Raw genomic sequence first — 17,490 nt, 5'->3', positions numbered from 1 at the left:
CATTTTCCATAAACCTCAGAAGACATTGATGTCCACGGTGAAGACATGATTTTTACTTAGTGTTTCTTGAGGGTGATTGAGGACGGGGAAGGGGATAAAGTGCACCTCTTCCAAGCCACTCCTTGGTGCTGTGATGGCCCTTGCACTACTAAAGGAAATGTGAGAGGGTATTGACATGAGTCATCTGCATACAAAAGCAAAGAGCACCTACTAGGCACCAGAATTATTTGCAGTTCTATGGCCCCAAGCTTGGGGACATTTATGCTCCTCATCTCTGGCCATCTTATTTGGTATTCTAGACATCTTGGGATAACAAGATGTGCCTGTTTTTTCCCAGGGCAGCAGCCTCTGGGGCTCAAAGGCAAGTTCATGGGGAATCACAGCTCTATACACCTCCCACCCCTCTCAGGTGCTCCTGGCCCAGCCGTCCTCAAGGGACGAGGCTTTATAGGGCCACCTTCTCATCCATTTCCTTCATTCCCACTTGAGACCCTCCTAAACTTTACCTGACACCTCAGAATTGCTGGATCATTTTCTTTGTCCATTTTCAGCTGTATCTCTTAATTCAAGTCTTTTAGAATGAGGTAGGAAATGATGGATGAAGAGGTGAGCACTGTCCCTTGTCTTTCTTGTCTGCACAGTAAAATATCAGTAACTGCCCACAAAGTGACCTTTCCTGTCCATTGTCTCATCTCAGCCCCAGGTGCAGGGGGGTCATCCTTCCCTAGGGACCTCAGCACACCCCAGGTTTGTTCTTGAGCCAGGCTCAAGGCTGATGTTTACACTCTTCTGTACCAAACGGCCTTCACCAGTACTGACCTACATACTTTCTTGGAGAAGAGACCAGGGACAGGTTTGTGAGCCCAAACAGAATGACAGCTTTCAAGTAGGTCCTCTCCAGGGTGAATAGCTCTGTCTTATTCCAGGAATGCAGCTGAGAGCTTTTTTCTCGTCCTTCACTCTCATGGCTGCTTTACTGACTTCCTGGTTGTACCAGTTATTTCCTCTCGGCTTCCTGCCAGACCCATTCCCGGCTAGGGATTCAGCCCATGTGCCCAGTGACACCTGGGAAACAGCTGTAGGTGACCCAGATAGTTTGTGTTCGGGGCCAGCCCAGGCCATCCTGCAAGAGGCAACCCACAGAACCAACAATGGACAGTCCCAGGAGCTCTGCAGCTGGCCAGAGAGGCAGAAGCAGGTGGCTGAGTGCTCTGGGGTTGCAGCCCAGGCTTAGAGAGGCCCAGTGCAGGACTGCAGGAATCAGACACCCAGGGATGCCCAGCTCCAGAGCCTGATTCAACCTGTACTCAGATAGGGACCCCTGACCCGCACTCCACACCTCGCCAACATCTGAACAATCAGCAATGCCTGTAGACTAAGAATTACTCCACATCAAGGAAGCAGAAGGGAAGGAATCTAGAGATCTTAATGAATTCTCAGCACTGGAAGAAAGGATTAAAAATCAGGTAGAGAAGAGGAAAATCCTCACGTGCGACAAGAGGAAGTATAATTAAAATAGCAAATCACAGTTCAGCAGGGTGGAGAGGTCCAGTGCGGGGACAGATGAGTGCAAAGACCAAGGGACACTCAGTGAAGCATCTGACAGAAATGATTCCTGGGGCTGTTCTGAGAGACAAAAATCCATCTGGAAACACAGAAAAGGAAATGAAACAAGAATTTGCTGCATTATTTAAAGCTTTCGGGGGGAGGGGGGACATTTCGGGAGAGAGGAGGCTGAGGGCAAAGAGAATGAAATTGCTCTACCAAAGGGGATTAAAGGAATCATAAGGGCTTTTAAAAATGACTCAGGCAAGAAAAGGGATGCAAATAATTGTAAGCTGTGAAATTAATGGTGGCCAAGATTCTTGGTTCATTCTTGAAATCTGCTTAACGGGAAAGATGGAGGAGAGACATTTGTGTGCTGGGGAGTGATGAAGTCCTTGAAAACGCAGTTGCAGAGTCCACCAACAAAACTGAGTGTGTGGCAGAGAATGTGTGTCCTGGGACAGGGCGGCGCTGCAGGGAAATTAGACTCCATGGCAAGGGCAATCTGCTTATAGAAAAATGCCCGCACTTCCCTCCTTTTGATGTTTGGCTTCTTGAGCATTTGACTCTTTTGTGGAAGGCTTTACATCAGGCCCGCAAATGAGCAAAGTCCATGATTTGCTTCTAACAAACCACACTGGCCTTAGAAGGCCCTGGCTGGGCTGGTTATTGTCATTACCTTTGGAGACCTTGGACCAGTTACATAACGTCATCCCTTTGTGGGGCCACGGTGAAGCCTAACTGGGATGGGGTGCTGGTGAGTGCCTATCACCATGCTGCGCCCGTGGTGGGCTTTTGTCAGTGCAGGTTAATTGGTTCTAGACTCTCCATCTCTTGCCCATGTCTTTGGTCCAAAGGGCCCTCTGCTTTTAGCCCTGCCCTTGGAATGCACTCATTCCTGAGATCTCAGTTTCATAGTTCACTAGAGAGTACCTAGACCTAGAATCCTGGATGGCATAAAAGTCACTCACTCTGAGCACCCACTGGGTCTTAACTGCTTCTTACCTACTTTGTGACAAGCACTGTAGCCTGGCCTGTCCCTCCACTGAGCCATTGCAGACTGCCACTCATATTCGAGCCAACCTTGGCATTTTGTCACATTTAGGGTTCTTTTCCCTTGGCTTTTTGTCTCAGAGTCAGTCCTAACCCCTGAGATATCTGTAAATCCTGGGACCCAGACTCACCCTGAAGGAGCTCTCTTGGTGGGTACGAGCCACTGGTTTGGGGCAGTTAGGACGCCAAAGCTGCTCTGCCAAGGGAGGCTGAGGGCAGGGCAGGAGAGAGGGATAATGGCTTGGAAAGAAAGCTGCATTTCTAGGCAAAGAGCCTTGGGACTTGGACCCTGGTGGAAGACCGGGATTGTTAAGGCATCCTGGGGAAGGACCCCAAAGGAGCCTATGATGAACTAGCTCCAGGGCACAGAAGTGAGAAGGAGCCTAAGTGGACACACATCCGCTTCCCTTTCTATTGCCAGGATACAAGGTCTGTCTCTGCAGTGGTAGATGATTTTCCAGAGAGCTGCCTGGACTGGTGCTGCTGCTGCTGCTGCTGCAGATCATTTATGCCTGCCTGTTTTTAAATAGCTACACCAGATTTTCATTTTTCTCTAACAAGGATTCATCCAGCTTGCGCCTGACAATGGAGGGGAGGTGGAAAATAAGGCCCTGCCCTGGCTTGTACCACTCTCTGCTGCCCGCAGAGCTCACCAGCCTCACTGTGGCCCTTTGATGCTCAGTCTGAGCTCTGATAGAACCACAACGCCTATTGGTGCTGAAAAACCAACTAAGCACCTCCCTCCTGTGCCTATCACTTCCAGGTTGTGATGACAAGCCCAGGACTCCCCTGTTTGCATTTGCTCCATGTCAGGCTCACTGTGCTTCACAGTAAAGCTTCAAGGAATTTTGGTCCCTGGAAGCTGGTGGGGGGGCTGTGTCACTCTTGTGACAAAGGAGGTGGCCGAGACTCCCACCTGCCCTCCTTGCCTGATATAGCCACATTCCTATGGGTATTCTGGTTCCATTACAAAGAGTTTGGGAACTTTCATAATCAAAGAAGACTCAGTTGCCAGATGGACTTGGAACAAATCACTGAGCTTCTCTGAGCCTCAGTATCCTCTCCTGTTGGATTATGATAATCATACATGACTAGGAGGAGATGAACCAGGAAATGTAAGTGCAAATTTTTAACAAACTGCGAACCCTTAGACAAATGCATGTTAATCATTGTTTGCTTGTGCATAACCCACACCGTTGGTATTTTTTTTTTCATGTTTTGAGACAAGGCCTCCCTATGCAGTTCAGGCTGGCCTTGAACTCACTTTGTAGCCCAGGCTGGTCTCGAACTTGCAGCAATCCTCTTGCCTCAGCTTCCTGAGTGCTGGGATTTTGGGTGTGCACTACACCTCTTGGGATGGTCTCCATGTATTCACCCAGGCTGATCTCTAACTGATGGCCTCCAGAGATCTGCCCTCTTTGGCCTCCCAAGTAGCTGAGACTACAGGTAAGTGAGCACCACTATCCTTGCTTCATGGAATCATTTTTAGACTACTTACCTAGAAGCTAGAATGATATCTTCTTCCTCTAGTTTGAAACTGATCTCTGCAATAACCTTAACTTATTTTATAATTGTTGCTTTGCACATTAGTCTCCAAAGTCTTCTACTGACCTCTTCTTTGGAATAGTGGTTGTTTTATCCATTCAGCATAAGTAAATCTTTTTCCTTTCTTGGTCTGCAGGGGTGGAGGAGGGAGCTCCTATTTGATAAATGAAAGAACTGAGGAACTGGGGAACTGGGCCAGGAGCCCTCAGACGTGGCCACCAGGGGGCAGCCAAGTCCTTCCTACGTCTATGGACTCAGGTATGGCTTAGGCTCTCAGAAGTAGAGAGAGGGTCCTGGGGAGATTTGCACTCTGGTGGGCCTACAGTCTAGGTTGCAAATTCTCTCTTTGTGTTTGGTACCAATTCTGTGCAAAGGCAGGACCATTCCCCCATGGTGTCCTGAGTCCCTACAGCTCCTAGAGCCTAAGTAGCCAAGATAACCCCTGGGAGAGACCTGATGAACAAACAGAGCCCACACATAGGTGTGAGTCCCTGAGCAGGCACATCCCCTGGAGCTCCTGGACTCCTTCACGGAAGTCTGGCCACTCACTTACTCTCATAAGCAGCGTAGCTGAAAAGTGTCAGATAACATGGGACCTGGGATGCAGGACTGGTCTGCCCACTGATCTGCTATGAGCCCCAGGCCAGCACCCTCCCTCTCTGGGCTTCCTCTTCCTTATCTATGAAATGAGAGTATTGGGCCGTCTGGCTCTGCCATCAATTCTTTGTGTCTCTGGGGTATGGGGTAATTCAAGTTCAAAGGCTGTGGGTAATCTGGAGAAGTCTCAGCCTGGACTGGAACGGAACTGGAATCCTAAGGAGGGATGCCTGCCACCTTTGGCTTTTTGTCTGAGCAAAAGTCCAGCCTCGCTTGGGCGGCAGGGGCCTGTCACACACTGCCCTGGATCTGAGAAGGCTGTTAGTAGCGGGAGGGGTACGGTCACTTCCCATTCTGTGCAGAGACATTTCCCGGGTGGGAGCACGTCAGCATGTCTCTCCTGTCCCAGTTGTCTTATGCTCAGGCCCCACAGGGTCTCTTCTGGCCATCCATGTTGCCATCAGCAGGGAGGGTAAGGACCCGGGGCATACTCGCTGGCCTGGGACCCTGGCTACAAGCAGAGCCTCGTGATGGAAGGACCCCCACCTCAACCCCTGCCTTTCACCTCCAGGAGAGGAACAGGCCAGGCAGATGAGTATCTACCCAAGCTCAAGCTGCTGTCGCAATAAGAGAAGAGATGTTTCTTTATGATTTTCCCCTTGAAATAAATCCGGAGTTAAGAACAACAGAAACACGCAAAATGTGTTTTTAGTGGAACCCAGATGGAGGGCTGGGAGCCCAGCAGGCTGTCTCCACAGAGGGCTCTGGTCTCTGGAATTCTAGCCTCTCCTCCTCACCCCACCCCTAGAAACAGACCCCCTCCCCAACTTTGGGGCCAGGGCTCTTCTGCCCTGGGTGGCTCCTCAGGCTATCTTCTTGGTGATGTGTGCAGATGGGCGGTGTGAGCTCCCTACCATCCCTAGACAGGTTTGTCTGGCGTTCAGTGAGATCTGTGGCTTCAGAGATTTGGGGGAAGGGTGAGGGGATAAGAGCCACTCAATCCAAACACCTGGCTCTGCCCAACGGCAACAAAGAGAGAGTGAATTAAGACATCTGAAAAAAATACTCTAAGGAATTCCACTCACCCACATGGCCCACTGCTTCTCATTAAACAGCTACAGTTCTCCAGATTAACATATGCAAATCCAGTCGTCAGCATGAAGATTTAGGATCCAAAGGCCCTTTCCCCTTCCTCCCATTCTGACCAAAGACGTTCCTGTGGGGTGAAGAACTCTCACTAGTTCCTTGCTGATTCTACTAAAACAACACAGGTTTTGAGGTTTGTGGCCATGGGATCCCCTTTCCCAGAGGGAAAATACGTAAGAGGTATTGCAAGGGAAAAGGATGCAGAAGCTTCTTCTAGAAAGTGGTTCCAGCATACACTCCTTGATGCCCAGTGTATGGGGGTCCCCAGATACATGGAGGAAAAGCCAAGAAGAAGGGACTCGCCTCAGCCGGTGTGTGGTTCAGTAGGGAAGGGAGGAGAAGGAGAAGAGACTCCGAGGTTATAATTAAACGGTAGATGGAGGAAGCTGAGTTTGGTCATGGTGCAGCCAGCGAAGGGTCGGCTGGAGGGAGGTGACACTCGAGAATGCAGTTTGGGAGCTGCCAGAGTGGATGTGGCACACAAGTCCCCCGGAGAGGAGAACAGAGGGTTAAGAGGGTGTGGAGTGTGAGTGTCCCCTTAAATAAGGATGTAAAAAGGGAAGCCATGGAAAGACAGATGAGCCTCTGAGGCCATGGTGCAGTGGGGAAGGAAGACGACAGAGGAGGTGGGGAAGAGGGAGGTTCCTGGGCAGAGGTGTGGGTGTTGCAGGCAGCTGATTTAGTCAGAAATACTATAGGCAGTGAGACCCGGCTGGGTCCTCGATGGAGCCAGTACACAAGCTCAGATGCCTTGCAACTGCAGGGAAACAGACACCTCCTGCTCTGGGCCAGGCCTCAATACAAAAGACCAAACAAATACAACCATATCCTGAGGACTGGCATTCTAAATAGCTCCCTGTCACCCTAAGAAAGTCAGGAGTCACCATTCTGACTCCCTAGGGAAGAGTCACTGCTCCCTAAGAATGCTCGCTTCCCATTTGTCCCTAATGTAATCAATTTTACCAGAAATACTAATCTTATTGGCCAGCCACAGTTCTGTCCCACCTTATGCCCATCTGCTTTGTGAATTCCCAGTCTGTCGTTCTGTCCCCCGCCCCTGCCCCGCCCCCAGCCTTGAACCCATGGTTTTACTCTATAAAGTTCCTGGAAAAGACAGAGTCCTTGGCAGCCCAACTCAGGAACCCTTCTGTCCCTCTCAGGCAGAAGCTTTCTTTCTCTCAATAAATATATTCTACTCTTACCTCCGTTGTTCCTAAAATTCATTCTTGGATTTTAGAGAACACGAGCTTGTGGACATAGTAGGTCAGGAGATTCATTCCCCTATACCATGGGAGCCAAGGATGCATGTGCCCTCTCACCAGGGCACAACACAGAGCCCAGGGCACAGTGAACTCTGGGTGAGGGGCAGTTGTTTCTCTCTTTCCCCCATGGATAAGAAAATGGCTAGGGAATGGTATGCTTCTTCCGGTAGTAGATATTTCTTGAACTCCTACTATGTGCCAAGCTCAAGAGAGCAAAAGACATGGCTCTGCCTTCCTCTGTTGGGGGGGCGGTGCCGGGTGGGGGGGGGGAACCTGCACTCTGCCTTCCTGAATGGATCACAATGGTTGTAGGATGCTCTTCGCATGGCACCCCCTGGCACAGGACACAGACAGGGCCTGGAGAGTGTGTGGCCCTCCTCTGTGTCCTCTGGAGGTGCCCCTGACCCCAGGCCCTGCCTGGTATCTCAGAAGGGTGCTTTCCTTCTGAGGACACAGGGGCTGTCACGGGAGCAGCAGCCCTTTGCGGAGGGAGGAGGTTTGCATTTTCAAAGGCAACTATTAAAGAACAAAAAGCTTTTCCTGTCAGAGGATTCTGGAATGATTGTAGAATGCCAAACAGCTCAAGAGAGGTGAGATTTTTTTTTCTTTTAAAGAAGGACAGAAGTGTCATTCGGGCTTCGCAAATCACTCAGAGCCCATTTTTGTATTTTGCTTCCTCTCATATTGGGGTCAATCCTGCTTCCTTCTAGATGGTCTCTCTCTCTCTCTCTCTCTCTCTCTCTCTCTGTCTCTCTCTCTCTCTGTCTGTCTCATTTTTCTCTTTTTCTTTTGCCTCCTTTGGTAGCTTCCATCTGTGGGGAGTCAGAGCTGAGTAGAAGCCCCAAGGGATCCCCTGGGGACAGGCCTGTTGTCCCTGTGTCACAAGCTCCTAGCGTCCTGCCTGACACATAGTGGGCCCTCAGTATGGCCTTGTTGGAAAGAAGGAAGGAAGGAAAGATCAAAGGTAGGAAAAAGGGAAAGGGAAGGAGATAAAGAGGGAGAGAGGAAGAGAGGAAGAAAGGGAGGGAGGGGACAGTGTAGAGTTCCTTTTTCACTCTCCTTTCAAGGCCTAGGGAGGGAAGGCCTCATGCCACCATGATCGGGAAGGGAGGCCCCACAGGGAACCAGCGCAGGGCCCAGCAGCAGGCAGGAAGGCGCTGGCCCTGTCTGAGCCTCACCTCCCACTCTCAGCCGTGACACTCTGACGGAGTGAAGCCAGGCGCTGCCCCCTGGGACCCTCTCACACGAGCCCTGTTCCATATGCATGGAGGAGCGGGGCCAAGAGTGGAAGGAAGTGCCCAGACAGAGGGAGACAGAGTATTAAAATTCCTCCGGCAATTCCTCGGGAAGGGGTTTACGGTTCCTAACTGACCATAAACCCTCTCTCCTGACAGGTCTTGGAACACATCACTCCGCTGCTCCCCGAGCAGCTGACACATAGCAGTAACGCTTCTCCAAGAGCCAGGGTCTACTGATTCCAGGGGAGACGGGAGGCGGGCAGGGAGCAGCTGACGTGGCCTTTGTCCCCTGGACCTCAGAGGTCACAGGGGCAGACGCTGGGCCCCGCACTAGCCCCTGGGAAGGGCCATCAAGTGCACCCTTGAGTCGCCAGCCCCTGCCTGGAAGGTGGTTTGGTAACTGCCTGCCTCTGGGTGGAATTCGATTAACCTAGAGAGGGAAACTCATTTTGTTCCCACTGAAAGCTCTGAGTGGCGTGTCGCGTATGTCTTTTATTAATAAAATAGAGAAAATGGAGTCATTATTACTGAATAATTGTAGATCCTTTGCTAGGCCAACTCTTTCAAAGCCTAGGTGCCGCAGGTGGGGCAGGGAGAGGCGATAACACGGGACCTTGATCTGAACTGCTCGGGAACCCCCTGTGTAGGAGGCGCCCTGTGAGTGACTCTTACAAGACTCAGAGCAAGGTGGGCGGGGAACCTCTCCCAGCTACCAGACTGCACCGCAGCCTTGGCGCCAGCTTCGGGAATCAGGTGACTTAGAGCAGGGCCCTACTCTCCGGCATGCTCCATTTCTTTCCTTCTTTTTTTTTCTTTTCCCTTCAGGAAATCAGAGCTCATATTCCCACCTTGCTTAGCTCACAGGGCTGCTCTAAGAATCAAGTGACATCCACCATGAATTCTTTACTTCCTTCGCTTACTCAACAATCACTCAGCAATCGATGCTGGATATTGTGCTAGGTGATGAGATGCAAAGAGGACTAAAATTCAAACCTTGCCTTCAAGGAGTCCACAGTCTAGTGGACACAGCGTGATGGGGAGAATAATAGCATAATGTGGAGTGGGGGGACCCCAGATGCCCCTTGTGCTTCTGAATCTGCTTGGTGTCGCTGGTAGGAGAGAGTCTTAGGATGCAGGTGCCTGAGCTGCTTTGTGAAAGGTGAGCTGAAAACTGATGATTGTCCATGTTATTTCCCCAATGACTATGACACGGTGTGCGTGACCTTGACGGTAGACCTTGAAACTCTGGTCTGAATAAAATTATTGCCATGTGCATTTTATGACCATGACTGCCTGGCAGACCTATGAAAGGAGGGGGCTGGAGTCAAGGACACATTGGCAGGGCTGCCTCTCCCCAAGTGGCAGCAGCATCCTAACAGCCTGCCTGGGTCATTTATACTACCCCGGTCCACTGCTGATAAAGGATGCTCCTTGGACCAGAATCCGGATGTGTGCTGGAGGCCCCAGGTGGGCTGTCAGACTGTGATATTTTAGGTTTGTTGGAGAAGAGATCAGGATGAGAGTTGACAGTTTGAAGATGGCAGGAACCAGGGTAGTGGCCCTCACAGGGACACAGGAGTGAGCCAGATCAAGAGTTTGCAAATGCTTCAGTGCTTTAAGGCAAGAACAGCCTAAAGGTAAAGCAAGACACAGACACTTTAGGAATATGCCCATCTTTCTGCTGTTGACTTTCCCATAAGTCTTTTCTTTTAATATTAGGTAGGGTTGGTTTTTCTTTTTCTTTTTTTTTTTAATATGCCAATCTATCTCAGCTCTAGAGAACCTGAACTAAAATTTTACCTGAGATCTCACGCTGTTAGGAGCCATCAAAGTCATGACAGAAATGACAGGGGGGATTTCTCTGATGGCATTCACAAAGATGGTGCTCAGGAGGTTCAAGGCCATGCAGTGGACTTTCTCCCTCTGGAATTCTTTTGGTTCAAAACTTTGGAGCATTTTGACATTCCTGGGTGTTTATCTTTGACCGGAAACCGTTTCACATGCAATACTCATAAGAAACTGAACCAAGACTCAGCACAGTGAACCTGCCTCCTCCAGAGAGAGAGAAGGCCGAGTGTGTGGGGTGAGACCCATGGCTGGGCCCTTCTCACTTTGTGGTTCTATCGATGCTGGGTTCCATTTGTTGTTGGTCCAGCCGCCAGCATGCCGAGGGCACCCATGCCAGCTATAGCCTCACACAAGATGCATCTGTTTCCTGGAGGAACTGAGGAAAAATGTTTATCCCTCACCTCCAGGCCTCTAATGAATTCTGATTCAGGCCACGCAGGCCTAAGAATCGATAGTTTTAATCATTTCAAAAACTAGCTCCACTCTGGGTAAAATTACAATGCTCAAGAAGTTCAATGGAGCTTAAAGGCCACAACCTCATTATCATTTCATTAGACTCACATTTCAGCAAAATGGAAAGGGGTTCTCACACCCCCCTGCCACTCCCCCACCCCGTCCTCTCCCCTGTTCTCCACTCCCCTGACCCTGTGGAATCACTGAGGACAGCGATGGTTTACAACAGCTGTCAGCCACCAGAGCCACTGGCCCACTCCCAGCATGCACTCTGCCCGAGGAGGAAGCTCCATGCAGTCGCTGGAGACCTCGGCGCAAATCAGTACAAATGCCTCCCAAATCAAGTTTGCGGTCCTGGGAAGTTTAGTAAAAACAACCCCGCTGTCAGTTTGGCTTCTCACAGCTGGAGGGGGTCAAGTCATCAACACAGTATAAACCCAGGCCAGCAGAACTTTGTCCTGCCCGGGCCCCAGACGCCCTCTGGGAAACAAAGGGTTTGAAAATGTCTTAAACTTTTCCAGTTTGTTTATTTTCCAACGTTTAATGATATTGTCCATGCAAAGGAACAGAGCCCTAGCTCCTGCTAACAATTAAAGAGGTTTGCTAATTTAGGAGAGAATGTGATTTTAAAAGAAGAGGGAAAACTTGCACAGGAAGCAAAGCAAATAATTCACACTGAGAACATAGACGCAGGAAAGGCGTACCAAGAGGACCCCTGATTGCTCGGTCCCTGCAGAGGGAAAATTACTCTGGAGGCTATAACTACTCTGGGGCAAGTTTGGAGAAGGCTGGCAAATGTCAACCAGACCTTACTCATGGCTGGCATCACCAGACAGTTTCATGATTGTGACTTATATCTGTGACCCACTGTCCCCAGACTTCACCATCCCACACCTCCAGATGGGCTCCCCTCTATGAAATGAGCAGATTTTCACTGTGCTTGTTCCCATCTGCCGTAAGCTTATTCTGTGATTTGGGGCTCCCCCAGGCATATACCACATGTGCTCATGAACAGGACTGTCACTGAGAGCAGATGCCACATCTTACCAAAGTTCCCTGTCCTCACTCTGTTCCACTCTTTGAATGTGCTGCCGGTGGTCACTGCAGGGTAGGCCTTGCTGCTAGCAGGGCCTGTGACAGTGCCACTGCCCAGGCCTTTGATGAGGTCTCAAAGTCCCCCAAAACACCAGCACCTGAGGCTCTGGAATGGCACTGGTGCCATGGGTGCACTGGAGCCTCTGTAAGTTCTGAGGTGTCCTCTTGCCCTTCCACACCTTCCCACCCAGACACCCAATGGGACTGGCCTCCCTGGTCTCACAGGAGAGTGGGAAAGGGGGAGGTGGGAAGGTTACATTTCCTTCCTCTGCTGCTAAGAGATGCCTGTGCCCCAAACTTCTGCAAATCCAGCTCACACACCTGAATCTCTGCACTGAAGTTGAGATCCCACCTCTGTGACCTCAGACCACAACCTTGGCTGGAGAGTAGGATTATCTGGGGAGCTTGTAAAAGTCCTACTGCCTACACCACATCCCAAACCAAGTAGTAAAAATTTCTGGGCATTAGTAATATTTAAGTTTCCCTGGGCAATTAACAAGCACAGCTAAGGGTGAAACACACCTGCCTTAGAAGAATGACAGGAGGATGGAAAGGAAGCGGAGGAAATAAGGAGAGGATGATGGAAAGAAAAGCAAGGCCAAATTGGGAGCCCTTTCCTGAGACTGACGCAGGCAGATGCCTGCAGTCCCAACAGGGGCCACACCTCAGGACACACACAGAGAAAACCTACTGATTCTTCTGCCGAGCCTAGCCTACCAGCAAGGCCTACCCCGTGACTCGGTGACTGGCACTGTTGTTGTCAGAAGTTTTCAGCTGAGTCAACATGTTGGGAAAGTCAAAGGTGACAAGTGCTGAAGAATTCACTGCTAGTGACTCTCCAGTTCAGACCTGGTGGCATCCAAGATGCCTAAAGGGTGGCGTCTCCTGGGTTGGGGGGAGATACGCAGATTCTGGTAATTGTCAGGACTTCGGGATCAGTGTCTGATCTATGTAGCTTTCCAGAGGCCTCAGGTCAGTTGGCCACCTGCTTTAAGAACAGATGTGGTTAGGAATTGGCCTGTGTCGGCTAGGTGGACAGAGTTCACTCATCCATCCATCCATCCATCCATCCATTCACTCATTCATTCATCCATCTGTTAGTTCACTCTCTTGTATCTGGCATGCCAGAACTCCATATGAAGGGCCTCAGACATCATATGCAGCCTGCTGGTTTCTAAGCTTTGTCTTTAGCTCAGGAATGTGGGCTCTAAGTGAAACCGTATGGAGGCATAAACAAATACAAGGTGAGCTGCTCTAGCTGAAGTAGGGTAGGAGGCCCAGCCCTGGCCCACGCACTCCCATCCCCTGGGGGACTTCATCAGATTCTCCTTTCAAGGAGAAACAGGTCTGAAAACTTCTCATTTTAGTAAATGAGTCCACAGCAGGGTGATTGATTCTTACCCAAAGTCACACAGATTTCACGTAGCAAACTTGGCCAGGCATGGGAGACTACAGAGCAGACCGACACACAGGACCGGCAATGGGAAGAAGCCTCCAGTATAGACGATGCCTCTTTCTCACATGCTGAACCAAACTGTTCCTCTGGGTTGAATCAGAGAGCCCTGGTTGTGATGTCCCAGGGCCCCCAGGTCTCATTGTTCATCTGGAATGTACCAGGGGCCACTCTGCCAATATCTACTATGGTATTCTGGGTGTTTACCAGGTTGCTGAAATATTTTGAATATCACATGCAGATTCCACCACCAAAGTTCCCCAAGTGTGATTAAGAACAAGACAGCCACAGAAATAGCAAGAAGAGGGTTCACACCTACCTTCTCATGGCTCCTGTGACACTAGATCTGTCTGAGATCTTTCAGGAAAGGGGGAGACCATTCCTTTCAGGGGTCTTTCTGGGTGTGGTCTTCCATTCATAGTTGACAGTGCTTCTTGGACACAGAGTGGCCAGGGTCACTTCTGAGATGGATTAGAAGCCATAGAAGACATCAGGACAAAGCCTGTGGGTGTCAGGAGTCAGGCAGGCCCATTTGCCTGCTGTGCTGTGCTGAAATGGCAGGTATTTCTCTGGTCTGCAGTCCCTGTATGGATGCTATTGCTTTCCAGGAACTGCCCTTGACCAAAGGCCTCCACGTGCTCAAATTATGCCCGTTCCCAGGAATACAAAGGTACAGCCCCATCGCTCATAAGGCTAACATCTTTGAAGGGCCACCCAAGCTTCAGTGCTCCCCATGGAAGCAGCTGAAGCCTTGGGAGCACCCTTCCTGCCGTTTCTCATCTCCTGCTGACCCTGTTCCATGACCCTCTGGCAGAGGGCTCAGTGAGCATGACCTAACTCACGTGCCCCGCGAGCCTGACCTTTGGTGCTACTCATCTATAAAATGGGGACAACAATTTCTGCCCCACAATTTCTGGAGGGTTAAGTGAGCACACTACTCACAAGGAAGTTTCCTCTCTCCCACCGTGCCTGGCACAAGGGAACGAGCTGTACACATTCATTCGCTTCCTCCTCCTCTCCATTCTTTTCCCTCCAGGTGTGTTTATGGAACTTACTGAGTGTCCTCTGTCCTCTGAAAATCAAACCTGGCTGTCTGTTCATTGGCAGAGCAGAAGTGACTGACACAAGTGGCCCATTCTTTGCTGAAGTACAGGTGCCCCTTACCCTCACACTCACACACAGACACAGAGGTGCCCGAGCCGCGATGCAGAATCCCACAATCTTTGTCATTCTGTAAACACCCAAAACTTTACACCGTCACTACAAGACATAGAAAATTGTTTGTGTACAGATCTGTGTACCAGGAAACATGAGGTATCCCAGAAGAGAGAGATCGTTTCCTGGTGGTGACATCAGGAGGGCTTCATGAAGGAGGTCACATTTGTCATAGACTTTGAAGGATGGGTAAAAATCCAGAGAGCGTGGGAGTGGCTTTCCAGGCCAAGGGAATGCTATGGCAGACAACTGGGAGTTGAGAAAACACAAAACATGTCGAGGCCAGTCTCCAGCCTGACCAAAGGCAGTTTCGTACCCGAGGATGAGAGGTGGAGCCCAGGGTGGGAAGATGTTTTGGGATTGGAGTGGGTGGAGCCTTGAGTGCCAAATTGAGGCCAGTAAGATTCCAGGGACAGCCTCTGAGAGATGGAGGAGAGCTGTCCACAGATCAGTCATGGGGAAGACTAAATGGGAAAGAGACTGGGGTCAGGAAACAGGCGAGGAGGCTGTGGGAACAGGCTAGAGAGAAGCCCTCCTCCAGCTGGGGGTGGATGGGCCAGGAGGCCAGGAGTGTAGCACAGGGGCACTGGGCTCTTTTCTGGTCACTATTATTAACCCCTCAGGGCCCACTGTGCTCATACTGTCAGCTCTTGGTTTGAGGCCATGTGACAAGTGAGCTCACTCCCCAGCAATTGTTTGGGGAAGTGAAAGAGGAAATGGACCTCAAAATAAGGTGCCTGACTCAAGGAGTGACCGTGCGCAGGAACAGCCTCTGAACCTGCTGCCATCCACCTCTCTGTCCACGCCTTACCTCACAGGAATGTAGACACCAAGAGGGAGTCCCACGCATGAAGCACCCCGCACCTCGAGAAACAGGACAGACACATGCCCACTTCCTTCCTTGCTTGCTGTAGAGCCTTGGGCAAATCATTTATATATTTCCAGGCCTCAGTCTTCCCATCTATAAAATGGCATTCATAACTATCACTACCCTATTTGTGGGACTTTTATGAGATCAAATAGCCTAATAAACTTAAACATACTTAAAGCTCTTTGGGAGCAGGTGTCTCAGAAAGGTAAGGTGTAATTGTTCATACAGTTGTGTTATAGGTTGTTACTATTGCCACCCCCTGCAGATTTGTGTGTCTCTTTTCAGATGCTGTTCTGTTGGGAGCCGCGGCCGACACCGGTCGCCTTACTTGGCGGACGTAGGGCCTGTGGGTGGGAGCGGAGCCTGAGCTAGATTGCCCCTCCCATCGAGTGAGTCAAGTTGGCGCCTGCTTCCTGCCCCCTGATTGCGCTGGTGACTTAAACAACCCGCTCTGTAAGATAGTCTGCCTAGCAACAGCTGATGTTAGCCAGTCAGCCCGCATCGCGCGCTTTGAACTGATTGGCTACTGTTGCCCTATAAAAGTGAATGCCTCTCCCGCCACGAGAGGAAGCACAGAGAGAGATAGAAAAAGTCCACCGGCGAGAAAGGACTGGTGACAGAGAGGAGGCCTCGCGGGGCCCACGCGGAGACAAATAAAGGCAAGGTTGCACACCGCCAGAATCTGTCGTGTGTCTTTCCTGCCGGCCGGGAGCGACCCCGACACTGTTCACTGCATTCTTCTTTCACAAATAATTTCGCAAACACGTCCTCTTGTTTAGTGTGGGCCCTGAACCAGAAGCTTCTGCTGATACTGCCCACCTGAGTCAGATCCTATGAAAGCCAGGAAGGCCTGGTTGAAAGCACTTGAGGTGGAGCCAAAGAGAGATGACTCACCAGGGCTCTAAAGGGAAGGTGCTGGGGTTTCAGGCTGAAAAAGGCTCAGTGACTCAGGAAGGGACTTTCTGGGCACAGGGGAATTGTGACCACTCACCCCTCCAGTTGCTGTAAACTCTCAAGTGTATCCATCTGAGTCGAGATTTCTCATCATCCTGGGACACCTTCTGGTCCTGCCACCTAGAAGTCTAACTGTACAACCAACATAAGTCAGCAACCATGTGACTTGCATTAGTCCCTGAGCTTTTCTTATTTCCTTGTCTCTAAAAGAAAAGACCCATAATCTCTGAGCTGCCTTCCTATAAGGCTGATGTGAGCAGGAACCTTGATGTTATGGTTTATGTCTGGATGACCCCAAGGGCTTCATGTGCACAAAGCTGGGGCTTCTAAAAGGTAATTGGATTAGAGGGGCTTATGGCTGACTTGCTATAGGTGGGGTCTGGTCAGAAGAGGTGAGTCACTGGAAGGGTTCATCTCTTTCCCCAGCTTGATCCATTCTTCACTGCTTCCCTATCACCATGATGTAAGCACCTTCTCCTCCGCCAGGCCCCTTGCCAGAGGGTCCTTCCTTAGAGTCAGCTGACCATGGACTGTAACCATGAGTCAGAATAAAGTTCTCTTCCTTTAATTTTCAGGCTCCAGACATTGTGTCTCAGTGACATGTAGGCTAGGTCAGGAGGCTGCTTGGCAACTCCTATGAAGTGGGATGGTAGCAATGGAACCCACTCTTTTGTGGCCATGAAAGAAGATGTAGGGGAGCCCAGGAAACCAGAGGCAAAGCTCTAAAGCTGAGCAAATGTCTCTTGAGCTCGGCTTTGATGTATCTCCCAGATACAAAATTCCCCTTCTACCCCAAATACAAACCAGAAGACCAGCACCATACATGAAAGTCGTCATTTCCCATGAGCCCAAAGGTTGGCTGTTGCATTCTTTCCAAGCATCTCTGGACTTTCTGAACAAGGGCAGGAGACTAGCCCATGACACTGAAACTCAGCCATCAAGACTACCAAAGGCCTATGGCTGGGAGAAGATAGTCAGCTTCTAACTAAGGCAAAGCAAGAGCCAAGCTATCAAGAGCTCCAAGTTCCTTTGTCTGGGAGGCCTTTCCTGAAGTGAGAAAGAGATGAGGGTACAGAGAGTGGGACCACCCAACGGGGTCCACCCTGTCCCCTGGGCAGCAGGCATTCACCAAGAGCAAGGGGGAGGTCCTGTTTGTTGACCCTGGCTTGGATTTCCTGCCCCTGGCTAGATGGAAAAGGAAACAGAGTGATCCAG

At 50.4% G+C, this 17,490-nt stretch overlaps 1 long non-coding RNA gene across 1 annotated transcript; it reads left to right on the top strand.

Moving 5' to 3' along the window:
- Positions 1-3,375: 3,375 nt before the first annotated feature.
- LOC134478620 (uncharacterized) lies at positions 3,376-16,002 on the top strand. Its single transcript, XR_010051371.1, has 3 exons — positions 3,376-3,713; positions 4,280-4,401; positions 15,607-16,002. It is a non-coding gene; the product is annotated as an uncharacterized LOC134478620 (long non-coding RNA).
- Positions 16,003-17,490: the final 1,488 nt, after the last annotated feature.

Source organism: Cavia porcellus, unplaced genomic scaffold (assembly GCF_034190915.1).
Source record: "Cavia porcellus strain 051 isolate PalLab524CR breed Dunkin Hartley unplaced genomic scaffold, mCavPor4.1 scaffold_14, whole genome shotgun sequence".
Taxonomy (NCBI): Eukaryota; Metazoa; Chordata; class Mammalia; order Rodentia; family Caviidae; genus Cavia; species Cavia porcellus.
Note: the sequence above shows the minus strand (reverse complement) of the source record. Positions and strands in the feature narration are given on the sequence as shown.